This window comes from Carcharhinus amblyrhynchos, chromosome 17, assembly GCF_965287045.1.
Source record: "Carcharhinus amblyrhynchos chromosome 17, sCarAmb.v2.hapA, whole genome shotgun sequence".
Classification (NCBI taxonomy): Eukaryota; Metazoa; Chordata; class Chondrichthyes; order Carcharhiniformes; family Carcharhinidae; genus Carcharhinus; species Carcharhinus amblyrhynchos.
Window position 1 is genome coordinate 47,454,897 of NC_137340.1, and position 13,702 is coordinate 47,468,598.

A 13,702-nucleotide genomic window follows, 5' to 3' on the forward strand; every position below is an offset into this window, starting at 1 on the left:
GTGCATCTGTCAAATCCACCAATGTGTGTTTGTGTTGTTACATTCAGAGAGAGGATGAGACGACATTGAGAAATTTTAAGTTTAAATTATATTTGCGTTAACACCGTAATGAAGTTACTGTGAAAATCCCCCAGTCGCCACACTCTGGCGCCTGTTCAGGTACGCTGAGGGAGAATTTAGCACGGCAAATGCACCTAACCAGCACATCTTTCAGACTGTGGGAGGAATCCGGAGCACCCAAAGGAAATCCGTGCAGACTCCGCACAGACAGTGACCCAAGCCGGGAATCAAACCCTGGTCCTTGGCACTGTGAGGCAGCAATGCTAACCACTGTGCCACCCTTCAGGGGAGAAAAAGCAGAAAATCTAAACTTGTTTTTTTTCATTCTGTTTGTGAACCTTGGCTGCAATGAAGGCTGCAGTTTATTGAATTACTGCCAAATGGTTCTGCAATAACACGATTGCTTGTTATGTTCATAAAGTTATGCATTGTCCTTCTGTCCTTGCCCCAAAGGCATTTTCATATGACACTTCCTTAATTAAGCACCTCAGGCAGCCTTATTGATAGTCCACCAGTACTCTGCAAGTTGAGGTCAAGAACAAGCTGTTGACTTGAAAGATCTTCATGGCTTGCTCCACCTTATCTGGGTAATCTTTGTCAGCCTCACATAACCAACAGGAGCAACTTCTTTCTGTGCATTGCCCCCCCCCCCCCCACCCCCCCCAACCCTTCCCCAGCTGCCTTTGACCACCAACCCAAGTCCCTTTGATGCCCTCCCTCCCCCTGTCCCCCTTGCCCCCCACCCCGGCCCCTCTCAACACCCCCTTAGGCCTCCCTCCTGCAAAACATCTTGGGGTGACCTATGTTAAAGGTGCTATATAGCTGTTGTTCTGCTATTGGACTCAGCTGTTTTTCCAAATGGTTATTTATTAAGGAATATTTTAAATTTATTCTTCAGGATTTGTCATTGCGGGAATGACTGACATTGTTTGCCCTTTCTGTGGTTGCCTCCAGAAAGATGCTGAGAGGTTGTCTTGGACTGTTACAATTGTTATTAGTTTGATCTTGAGCAGTAGTACTTCTGTACGCAGTTTAAAGAAAATTAGTGAGGAATTGGAGTCACAACTGGGCTGGAATGGGTAAGGACGCTCATTTTCTTTCCGTCAAAGACATTACTTGAACCAGTCACGGTGTTATAAGAATCTCATAGTCTCAGGGTCGCTTTTTACTGCTGTCGGTTTTATGTTCATGTTATTGAAAACTGAAACCAATTTCTCGTTTGAATTTGTGGTCATTGGATTATTAATCCAGGTTTCTGGTTTCCCTCAGCACCCTCACCATGTATGTACTGTTTTTTTTTTGTGAAGTCCTCAGACATGCACACTTGGCTGTTGATGCGAAATAATTGTTAGAAATAGGAGCCCTCGTGTGATTATGTTGCTAACTTTGCAAGTTTGGGGACCCCGAGCTCCACTATATTGACTCTTACATTTCTTCAGTTAACGTTAGCCAGCTCAGCACGGTCTGGGAACCGAGCCATGGACTATTCCTGACCTTTATGACTCAGCCTGGTACGCCATCAGGGAAATTCCTCACTGAGACTTGAGAGAAAAACGGTATGCATCCCTTTTAAGCCATTTATTCCTCTTGGTTTCTTCAGGTGGGAACCCAGAACCAGGGGCAGACTATCCTAAGGCTATAGCTTGGCCACTCAAGATGAGTGAGGATGAACTTTTTCCATGCAAAGTGTGGCAAACGGTGGAATTTGCTCTCCCATGACGTTGTGGACGCTGGGTCAGTAGAACTGTTGAATGAGCCAAAGATGTGCAGATGGCATGTGACTGACACACTTGCCTAGCAATGCTGCCTCCTTGTGTCTCCTGTACTGGAAAAAAAAAGACCATTGCTGTTTTCGTTTTGAAGGAAGCTGAGATTTTTTTGGTTGAAACATGGTATTAGTTAGTACACCTGTCATTTGTGTCTAATCCAGTAACTGGTACTCTTTCTGTCCTCTGGGCAGAGATGGTGTATTGATGATGTCACAAGAGGCCAGGGCAGCTGGTGGAATTTAAATTCAAGTAAATCTGAAATAATCAATAGCAGTGCCCATGACAACTATCCTCAATTGTTGTAAAAGCCTACCTGGTTAACTAATGTCCTTTAGGGAAGGAAATTTGTTTTTACTCGGTCTGGCCTACGTGTGATTCCAGATCTACAACAACTTTATTGCGCACGAGTGTGAATGAGTTTTAATATGTCCAAGTGCATGTGTTTTTTTTTGTAGATTTTCCATGAGATCTTCGTGTATAGTCTTGTTAGGTATTAGTGCCAGAAGCCTGAACAGATATGCCTTTGAGAAACACAATACTGTACAATGAACACGGTAGGAAATGGCATACTATCTTTATAAAAATGGACTTGAGACGCATGGATACTGAAGGAACGATGGCACAGTAGTTAGCACTGCTGCCTCACAGCGCCAGGGACCCGGGTTCAATTCCCAGCTTGGGTCATTGTCTTTGCGGAGTCTGCACGTTCTCCTTTGGCTTGCGTAGGTTTCCTTCATGTGCTCTTTTTCCTCCCACAGTCCGAAAATCGTACTGGTTAGGGTGCATTGGCCACACTAAATTCCCCCTCAGTGTACCCGAACAGGTGGTGGAGTGTGGCAACCAGGGGATTTTCACAGTAACTTCATTGCAATGTTAATGTAAGCCTTCTTGTGACACTAATAAACTTTGTGTGTGTGTGTGTATAAATAAAATGTTGGTTACACATTCGTCACAGTGACAAAGGTGGTTGACCTAATCTTCAAATTCACCAGCTGGAGTTGTACTGTAGACTGACCTTGTTGAGTCAACACAGTGATGCTTGGAGACAATAAGGTTCCATCCTCGGACATTATGTTAACAGTGGGCTCTTATCTCGGTTTGATTCTATAATGTTCAAAATGCTCTGAAGGAAAGAGCCTCACATAATTTAGCATTGACACTGCATGCATTCATGTCGAAGAGCAGTCAGACTGGGTTTATAAAGTGGGTGAAATTAATCAGCACCAAGTGTCAAAGAAGTTACAAGTGCAAAGGTCTCCAAGCAAACTATGTCAGCTGCCAATGGCTGAACATTAATTCTGTGTCTATCAATTCCTGTGTCGGTAGCTATAGTTTTATTCATCCATTAGATGTGGGTGTCACTGGTGAGGTCAGCATTTGTAGCCCATCCCTAATTGCCCTTCAGAAGGTGGTGGTGTGCTGCCTTCTTGAGCCACTGCAGTCCATATGGTGTAGGTGCATCCACTGCTGGTAGGGAGGAAGTTCCAGGATTTTGACCTGGTGACAGTGAAGGAACAGCAATATGTTTTAGGAGGAGGAGGACTATCAAACGGTGGTGGTCCTGTGTATGTGCCGGTTGCCCTTGTCTTTCCAGATGACAGCAGTTGTTGATGGGGAAAGTGCTATCTAAGGAGCATTGGGGAATCCCTGCAGTGTATTCTGTAAATGGAACACACTGCTGCCACTGTGTGTTGGTGATAGAGGGAATGAACGTTTGTAGATGGGATACCAATGGGATTGCTTTTCTGTTACAAGCTTGAGAGGTATTACTAGTCACTGAACAAAACCTGTTTTGACAATAGGATTACCAAATCTGTATCCCCCACATGCCCACCACCTTTTGCAACAAGTTGTATTTAAGGTGTCTTTAGCATAATAAAACATCCGTCACTTAACATAGGATCACTTCAGGTGCTATTGGGATACATGGCCAAGAATCACTTCCAGTGCTATTTGGTACATGGCGGAGAATCACTTCTGGTAGTATTGGGGCTACATGGCCAAAATCTTGCTCAAAGATGTGGGTTTAAAGAAATGTCTTGAAGGACAAAAGCATGATAGAAAATCGGAGAGGTTTAGGGAGGAAATTCCAGAATTAAGGCCAAGGCAAACGGCCATCAATGGTGAAGAGATTAATTTGGGAATGCTCAAGAGACTAGAATTTCAGGAGATCAGAGGTAGAGAGGGGCAAGGCTGTGGAGAATTTGTGTACAGATAGAAAAACTACAATATTTCACAATGTTGTCTCAGCATTGAGAACTTCCCTTTTCCCCAAACTAGATGTGGTGTCCTCAGACAACCACATTTAAGGCCTGTCCTTGTATGCTTACAGTAATTTCACTAGTTTCCTGAGAAAGGAGTAGGTTCGCTCACATGTCTTGCCAGCTGAGCACACTTGCTGTAGTGAATGTAATATCGTGTGGGTGGAATTGTATCAGCCACAGCATGGTACAGTTCACCATCGTAATAATCGAACACCAAAATGTTTCAGATAAATGCATAGACTGAGTGGTAATGCTGTAATTAAAAATATTCTGGAATGTTGGCATGGTTTTGTGTAAAGAATTGCTGGCATTTAGGTTTCGGGTTACATCCACCAATTCTCTCCAGGTGCTTATTGGGTTATAAAAACTTGCAGTGCAGGAGGAGGCCATTCAGCCTGTTGCACCTGGATCATTGAAACAACAGTCATGCTTAGTGCCACAGCCCTTTAAGTTTCATATCCCCAAATATCTGTCTAATTCTCTTAGTTTTTTGGAATCAGTTTCCAACATCTTTTTAGGTCAGAACATTTACACATCCTGACAACTCATTTCAGTGAAAAAAATTTCCCTCCTTGAACCAACGGCTTCCAGTTATTGGCTCACTCTCCAGAGGGAATGGCTTTCTAATTCGTTCAAAGAAATGGCTAGGCCAGAATTTGTTGCCCATCTCTAATTGCCTTTGGAGAGATAATGGTGAGCTGATTCCTTGAACTGCTGCAGTTTGTGGTGTTGGTGTACCTACAATATTGTTAGGAGAGAGAGAGAGAGTTCCAGGATTTTGACCAAGCAACAGTGAAGGAACGGTGATATATTTCCAAGCCAGGATGGTGAGTGGCTAGGAGGGGAGTTTCCAGGTGGTCTCCCAGGCATCTGCTGCCCTGGTCCTTTTTTAGAAGGTAATGGTCATGGGGTTGGAAGGTGCTGTATAAGGAGCCTTGGTGAGTTCCTGCAGTGCATCTTGTAGATGGTGCACATGGCTGCCTCTCTTCGGTGGTGCAGGGAGTGAATATTTCTGGATTGGATGCAATCAAGCAGGTTGCTTTGTCCTGGATGGTGTTGAGCTTCTTTAGGGTGTTGTTGTAGTTGCACCCATCCAGGCAAATGCAGAGTACCTCATCACACTCGTGACTTGTCCCTTATAGATGGCAGACAGATTTTGGGTAGTCAGGAAGTGAGTTACTCATTGCAGGGTTCCTTTCCTCTGATTTTGCTCTTGTAGCTACAGTATTTACACGGTTAGTCCAGTTTAGTTTCTGGTAAATGGTAATGGTGACCCTTAGGATGTTAATACGGAGTTGAAGGGAGGGGGTTGGTTCAGTGATGGTAATGCCATTGAATGTCAGGGGTCAATGGTTAGATTCTCTTTTGTTGGTGATGGCCATTGCCACACATTACCTTGCATGGCATGAATGTTGGCGATGGCCATTGCCAGGCATTACCTTGCATGGCACGAATGTTGCTTGCCACTTGCCTGCCTAAGCCTCGATATTGTCCAGCTCTAGCTGCATTTGGACAAGGGCTGTTTCAGTATCAGAAGAATCACCAACGATACTTCTCCGATTCCTATTGGCTCCAGTTTTCCTAGGGTTTCTTGATGCTGCATTTGGTCAAATGCTGCCTTCATGTCAGTCACTCTCACTTCACTTCTGGTACTTTTCACCATTTACTCTATCAACCTCTCATCATCTTGAAAACCTCCAGGTCATTTCTTACTGTTCCAAGGAGAACAGTCTTAACTTTTCCAACTTCCCTCATAACGGAATTCCCTCATCCTAGCAGCATTCTGTAAACCTCCTCTGTACCTTTCGGAATCGTGGCACTTATGGCCTCTTCTTTCATCTGAAATGTAGTGCCCTGAATTATTCACAATACACCCCGAGGCTTAATCACTGACTAATAAAATCGCAGTGTGATCTCGTTCCTTTTGTTTTCTATGCTCCTATTTATAACCCAAAGTAATCACTTTTTTAGCCTCCGTTTTAACTTGTCCAGCCATCTGTATCCAAAGTCACCATTGCGGACATCAGAGCAACTTTCTCGAAGATCAACTGGCGCTGATGAGATACTTGGACCAACACTCAGATCCTACATGGACTAGCTGGCAGGGGTATTCACAGACACCTTTGACCTCTCTTTACAACAATCTGAGGTCCCTATCTGCTTCAAGAAGGCACCCAACATCCCAGTAACCAAGAAAAGCCAGGCAGCGTGCCTTAATGACTATCATCCGGTGACTCTGACATTCATCATTCTGAAGTGCTTCAAAAGGTTAGTCATGGCACAAATCAATTCCAGCCTCCTGGACTACCTGGATCCACTACAGTTCGCCTACTGCTGCAACAGATCCACAGCAGATGCCATCTCCCTGGCCCTGCACTGAACCCTGGAACACCTAGATAACAAAGACACCTATGTCAGTCTCCAATTTATTGACTATAGCTCAGCCTTCAACACTATTATTCCGACGGCACTCCTCTCCAAACTCCATGGTCTGGGGCTCGGCTCCTTCCTATGCCACTGGATTCTAGACTTCCTGACTCGCAGGCCACCATCTGTAAGGATAGGCAACAGCGCCTCCTCCACAATCGTCCTCAACACTGGTATGCCACAAGACTTTCTCAGCCCCCTTCTATACTCCTTGTACACCTTTGACTATCTGGCCAAATTCCCCTCCAACTCAATTTTTAAGTTTGCTGATGACACAACCATAGTGAGTCAAATCTCAAACGATGACAAGACAGAGCACAGGAATGAGATAGAGAATCTAGTGAACTAGTGTGAGGAGAATGAACTCTCCCTCAACGTCAACAAAAAAGAGATTGTCATCGACTTCAGAAAGCATAGTGGAGGACATGCCCCTGTCTACATCAATGGAGATGAAGTAGAAATGGTTGAGAGCTACAAGTTTTTAGGTATCCAGATCACCAACTACCTGTCCTGGTCCCTCCACGCTGACGTTTTATAGTTAAGAAAGCCCACCAAAGCCTTTACTTTTTCAAAAGACTGAGGAAATTTGGCATGTCAGCTACGACTCTCACCAAATGTTATGGATGTGCCATAGAAAGCATTCTTTCTGATTGTATCACAGCTTGGTACAGCTCCTGCTCTGTCCAAGACTGCAAGAAGCTACAAAAGGTCATGAATGAAGTCCAGTCCATCAATCAAATCAATCTCCCACCCATTGATACCATCTACATTTCCTGCTGCCTCTAAAAAGCAATCAGCATCATTAAGGATCCGACGCACCAGGACGTACATTCTTCCATCAGGAAGAAGATACAAATGTCTGAGGACACATACCAATCAATTCAAGAACAGCTTCTCTGCTGCCATCAGACTTTTGAATGGACCTACCTGGCATTAAGTTGATCTGTCTCTACACCCTATCGATGACTGTAACACTACATTCGGCACTCTCTCCTTTCCTTCCCTAAGAATGGTATGCTTTGTCTGTATAGCGTGCAAGAAACAATACTTTTCACTGTATACTAATACATGTGATAATAATAACTCAAATCAAACCTTTAAGGATGTATGACCAGCAGTGTGCCTCAGGGATTAGTGCTGGGTCCACAGTCATTTGTCATTTTTATTAAAGATTTGGATGAGAATATAGGAAGCATGGTTAGGAAATTTGCAGATGACACCAAGATTGGTGGCATAGTGGACAGTGAAGAAGGTTATCTAGGACTGCAACAAATCTTGATCAATTGGGTTAGTGGGCTGCTGAAAGGCAGATGGAGTTTAATTTAGATAAATGGGAGGTGGTGCATTTTGATTGAGTAAGCCCTGTCCTGATTCAATTATTGGAAGGGTGTTAGGGAGAGTTATTGAACAAAGAGATCTAGGGGTACAGATTCATTTTGCTCCTTGAAAGCGGAGTCACCGATGGACAGAATGGTGAAGAAGGCATTTGGCATGCCTGGTTTCATTGGTTAGAACATTGAATACAGGAGTTGGGATGTCTTGTTTACATTGTACGAGACATTGGTAAGGCCACACTTGGAATACTGTGTACAGTTCTGGTCACCTTATTATAGAAAAGATATTATTAAACTAGAAAAAGTGCAGAAAAGATTTACTAGGATGCTACCAGGACTTGATGGTTTGACTTATAAGTAGATCGACTTGGACTTTTTCCCTGGAGTATAGGACACTTAGGAGTGATCTTGTAGAGGCCTACAAAATAATGAGGAGCACAGATAGTTAACATCTTTTCCCAAAGATAGGGGAGTCTAAAGCTAGCGGGCATAGATTTAAGATGGGAGGGGAGAGCTACAAAAGGGGTCCAGAGGGGCAGTATTTTCTGATGGTGGTGAGTGTGTGGAACAAGCTGCCAGAGGTAGTAGTAGAGGGAGGCACAATTTTATCATCTTAAAAGCATTTAGTCATTTATATGGGTAAGATGGGTATAGAGGGATATTGGCCAAATGTGAGCAATTGGGACTAGCTTCATGGTTTAAAAAAAGGGCAGCATGGACAAGTTGGGCCAAAGGGCCTGTTTCCATACTGTAAACTCTATGACTCTGTATCTTGACAACATTTACACTTTATTCCATTTATAGTTTACTATCTTTCCTTATTCATCCTCTTAAAGTTCAATTAATTATTTTTCAAGTGGCTCGTTGCTAAGCAAATATGGAGCATTTGATGATAGCATACCAGATCAGGCACTGAAATGATCTGTTTTTAGGAGTATTGGTTGAAGGAGGCAAGTTGGCTGGGACACTGAGAAAACTCCCTGTTTCTGATAATTCTTCTGCAATTTGATAGGCAGGCAGGTTCAATTCAGAGGATGGTCCAGTGTTATGGTAATGTTAGCAGTTTCACAGCATCGGTTTAGTATGTGTGCTCAACAGTTATCAACGTCCAACTCCTTTCCCTTGCCTCGTCTAACCTTCGAACATGTTTGATCTCTCTCTCTCTCTGGGTAATTGAGTGTTACAAGTCAGGTTGGATACTTCAAGGTATTCTATGAAGCTCGCCTGACCAGTAATGTTTTACGTTGAACTTAGCTAGGATGAGCATGAGAGGTTTCAACTCCAGGTGTGATTCAACTGACCGACCAGGAGTTTTTATCAGAAACAACGCTTAATTAAGAATATTGTTGACATGTATAGTAAGACAATTAGCAAGAATTTTTAACAATTATAAACAAGAAACATGGCAACCACAATAACGTGTAACTCTTAAGGAATATCTCTAATGTGTTCCAACCAAAGCCAACACCCAATACATACAACGTTCCAAATAAGCACGATACAGCATCGAGTTAATGCCCGCTCGTTACAGGAATTCAGCTTCCTGGGTCGAACGCTGAAAATCAAAGAGCAAAGAACAACCCAGCATGGGAAACAGACCCAACGAGCCCGCGCCGCCCCTTCAACAGAGCATTTTCCTACACCTACCCTGCCCCGTGTATGTGAATGGAACCCCTAATGTCGCCAGATTCAGGGGAGAATAGTGTCAATTTGTTACACCAATCAGCCTAAGAGCACATCTTTGGGGTGTGTGAGGAAACCAGAGCACCCGGAGGAAACCCTCGCAACCACAGGGAGAATGCGCAAACTCCCACAGACACAGGCCCAAATCCATGTATCTGCACAGCTAGCAGTGCTAGTCACTGAGCTGTTGTGGTGCCCGTCTGCTGGTCCAGGATTAAGCACACACAACGACTCGAAGTACTAGGCCTCTCTCGGAACCTCCAAGAGCAGCCCACGCACGACCCACCGTGTGCATGCCCCTCGTTTGACAACAAGGTGGACTGACACCTGTGGATTAAAAAAGACAAAACATTAACATGTAATACTACATTTCCGGTGTCGTCCTGAGGCTCTGACCCTATTTAATACCGTCTACTATAACCCTCCATCCCTGTTTCGCTCATGTGTCTATCTAAGTAAACCTTAAACAAGTCCAATGTGCGTACCTCCACCACCCTACTCGGTAGCGCGTTCCATACCCCCACGACCCTCTGCGTGAAAAACCTTCCTCTCGTATCCAAATTATACTTCTCCTCCCCCCTCACCCTTAGATCGTGACCTCTCATAATTGTTCCCAATCTAGGGAAAAGCCTACCACTGCTTTTTTTTTCTTTTCACAGTACACTGGACTAGAAATTGTGCAGGACCCCTCGAGTTGTATGCCTGACGTGGAATGGACGTTGCAAATATTAAGAATATTGAAACTGTGATGAAACTTCAGAGTGGGACATTCTGTCTGAAGAAAAGTTCAATTTTATTGCACTTTTTTGCAGCTTTCAATTTGAAGCATTTTTGTGTTATAGTTTTTAAAGAAATTTAATGAGTAAAATTTATTTTTTTTGAGGAATAGCTTCAATGATTATTAAAGAATAAGAACAGCCTGGGAAACAGCCCTTCAGCCCAATGAGCCTGCGCCGCCATCTTAACACCACCTGTCGTCCCCCCCCCCCCCCCCCCCCCCGCTCCACCCATGACCCTTATCTAATTATTGTAATTTAAAATAATCAAACATTCCAAGATACTTTACAGGGGTGTTGAGAATCAAAATTTGACAGAAAGCTACATGAGATCTTAAAGCAGATGATCAAAAGCTTGGTCAAAGATGCAGGTTTTAAGTTTTTTAAGGAAGAGAGGTAGAGAGGCAGGGAGTGGGGGAATGGGATGGGTGTGGTGTTCTGGAACTCATGGTGGAAGACTGTAAAAGCATTTAATTTGATTTATTGTTGCATGTATTAACATACAGTGTAAAGTTTTGCTTCTTGAGTGCTATATAGACAAAACATACCGTTCATAGAGAAGGAAAGGAGTGCAGAATGTAGTGTTACTGTCATAGCTAGGGTGTAGCGAAAGAGCAACTTAATGAGAGATAGGTCCATTCAAAAATCTTACAGCAGCAGGGAAGAAGTTCTTCTCAAGTCGGTTGGTACATGACCTCGGACTTTTGTATCTTTTTCCTGACGAAAGAAAGTGGAAGAGAGAATCTCTGGGGTGCGTGGGGTCCTTAATAATGCTGACTGCTTCGCTGAGGCAGCGGGAAATGTAGACAGTCAATGGATGGGAGGCTGGTTTCTGAATGGTAAGAGGAAATTGGGCAGCAAAGGGAGAGAGGACCTTAGAGGAAAGATCCTAAATAAACGCTCAGGACTAAAGGCTGACAGTGGCCTCAATGATAATGAGGTCTTGAAATAAATGCTTTCAGATAGTAGATGCATTGTCATACTCTTCCAGAATTCCCTAGATTCTGGAAATGTCTCAGTGAATGAGAAAACTGCAAATATAACGTCCCAATTCATAAAATGGAAAGAGTGAGTCAGAAAGCAGGAAAATATAGGCTAGTTATCTTGATATCCATCATTGGAAAAATGCAAGAATCTATCATCAAGTTAGTTGTAGCTGGACATTTAGTAAATTATAATACATTTGAGCAGAGTCAAAATGGTTTTGTGAAAGGAAATTATTTTTGATGAATCTTTCAAGAATTCTTTGTGAATTTAATGAACAGATTAAGTGAGGAGGAGCCAGTAGATGTCGTGTATTTTGATTTCCAAAGGGCACTCAATAAGGTGCTAGATAAAAGATAAGAGCCCACTGTGTTGCAGATGAAACAATTGTATTGATTAAGGATTAGTTGACTAATGTGAAACAGAGTGCTTCATTTTCAGGTTGGCAAACTGAAACTAGTGAAGTGCCACAGGGATCAGGCTGGGGTCTGAAATACTTGCAATCTTTGCAAGGAAGAAACCAAAAGTATGCATAATGTCCCTGAACTATCAAATTTTCAGTTACATGGGAAAGCAATTTGTGAAGTGGACATAAGGGGGACAATTAGAAAAAGAGAGCAAGGGCAGAGACACTCAGCCTGGAGCCAAACAGCACCACATCATCCATACAGACAGCAAAAAATTTCACTCTATCTCCATTGAACAACCCATAAACAGGGCGATCATGTCTAATGGCCTCAGCCAAAGGTTCAATAGCTAAAACAAACAAGAGGGGAGACAGGAGACGTCTCTGCCTACTCCCTCTCTGAAGGCCAAAATTCTGCAACCGATAACCATTTGTAAGGACCATTACCGTTGGGCTCTTATAGAGTACTTGAATCTACTTCAGAAAGTCTCCTCCAACCCAAACTTATGCAAGGTTTCAAATAGATAATTCCAGTCTACCCTACCAATGGTGTCCAGGAAGACCACTGACCTATCCAGAGTATGCTTTTGGAAGACCGGGATAATATTCAGCAACCTTCTAACATTTCTTCTGGCCCTTAATAATTCACCCTGGGTAATAATAGGAAGGATTTTCTCCAGGCTCATTGCCAGACCCTTAGGCCATACTTCCAAATTAACTTTTAATAAAGAAATGGGTCTGTACTAAGAATCCTTTGCAAAGAAACTCCGAAGAGGTCATCGTTGAATCTGTTTCCCAAAACACGGCTTCTTCAAGGCAGGATGGCAATAAGCCTGTCTTTCAGCTAACTGATAATGGTTTCAGAACTAAACAAAGAAAAGAACATGGAGAGAGTGAGAGAGATTGCTTCTTAGCCTGCTGCTAAACTGCTTCCAACACACTCCCCAAAATGAAACTGAAAACCCAAAGTTAAAAAAAACCCCTGACCGCCACATCTTAGCTCCACCTCCAATGACATCGCTGAAGCTGTAAGTGGCATAATTTTTGTTTAAAAACCTTTAAAGGTACACTCGCATGACGCTGAGTCACATGTTGCATGGAAGCAGAGATTTCAAGGGAGGGAGAAAATTGGTGTCCAGCAGCTTTTGCTGTTATGTTTGGACTGCACCTGGAATTTTCTTTGATAAGGGCAGTGGAGGAGGTCAGGGAGCATAGAAGGCAGTATAGTGATTGGATAGGTGTGCCAGCGCATACATACCAATTGGGAGCAGGAATATACCATACTGCCCTCCACATCCATTCCATCATTTGATAAGATCAAGGCTGATCTAATTGTGACCTCTCCCTCCCTGCCTGTCCCCTATAGCTTATGTTACACCCTTTATCAGTCAAGAACCTGTCTAATTCATCCTTTAAAATATTCAGTGACCCAGCCTTCACTGCCCTGTGGGAAGGTAATTCCACAGGCTAATGACCCTTGGAAGAAAAGCCTCCTCATTTTGAGGGTAGAGCCTTCAGTAAAATGCTGGGAGATGATTTTTGACTCAAAGCACAATGTTGTTAATAATGCTGTACACCATTTCAGACTTGATGATAATTTTCATTTATATAGCAACTTTTAACGTAGTAAAACATCCCAAAACTCTACACCAGAGCATGATCACTCAAAATCTGACACTCGACCACACAAAAGGAGATTTTAAGGAGTGTCATAGAAGGAGAGAGCAGCAGAGAGGTGACGAGCTCCATGGAGGGAATCCCAGAGATTCAGGGCCTGGTCAGCGAAAAACATGGCCAGAAATGGTGAGGCACTGAAAAACCAGGGCTATGCCAGAGTTGGAGCAGAGGTAGAGTTCCCTGAAAGCTGCAGTGCTGGAGGAGTTTACAAAGATGGACATGGGGCAAGGCAGCAGAAGGATCTGGGCACAAAAATGATGATGGTTTTAAATTTGAGGCGTGGCTGGGCTCACGGTCAATGTGTAGGTCAGAGGGCACAGGC

The 13,702-nt window shown here is 43.4% G+C and overlaps 1 protein-coding gene across 1 annotated transcript in view; it reads left to right on the forward strand.

Annotated features, from left to right (window-relative positions):
- wbp1la (WW domain binding protein 1-like a) overlaps window positions 1-13,702 on the forward strand; it is a 97,712-nt gene that overhangs the window by 35,170 nt on the left and 48,840 nt on the right. The gene's annotated exons all lie outside the window — the stretch shown is intronic.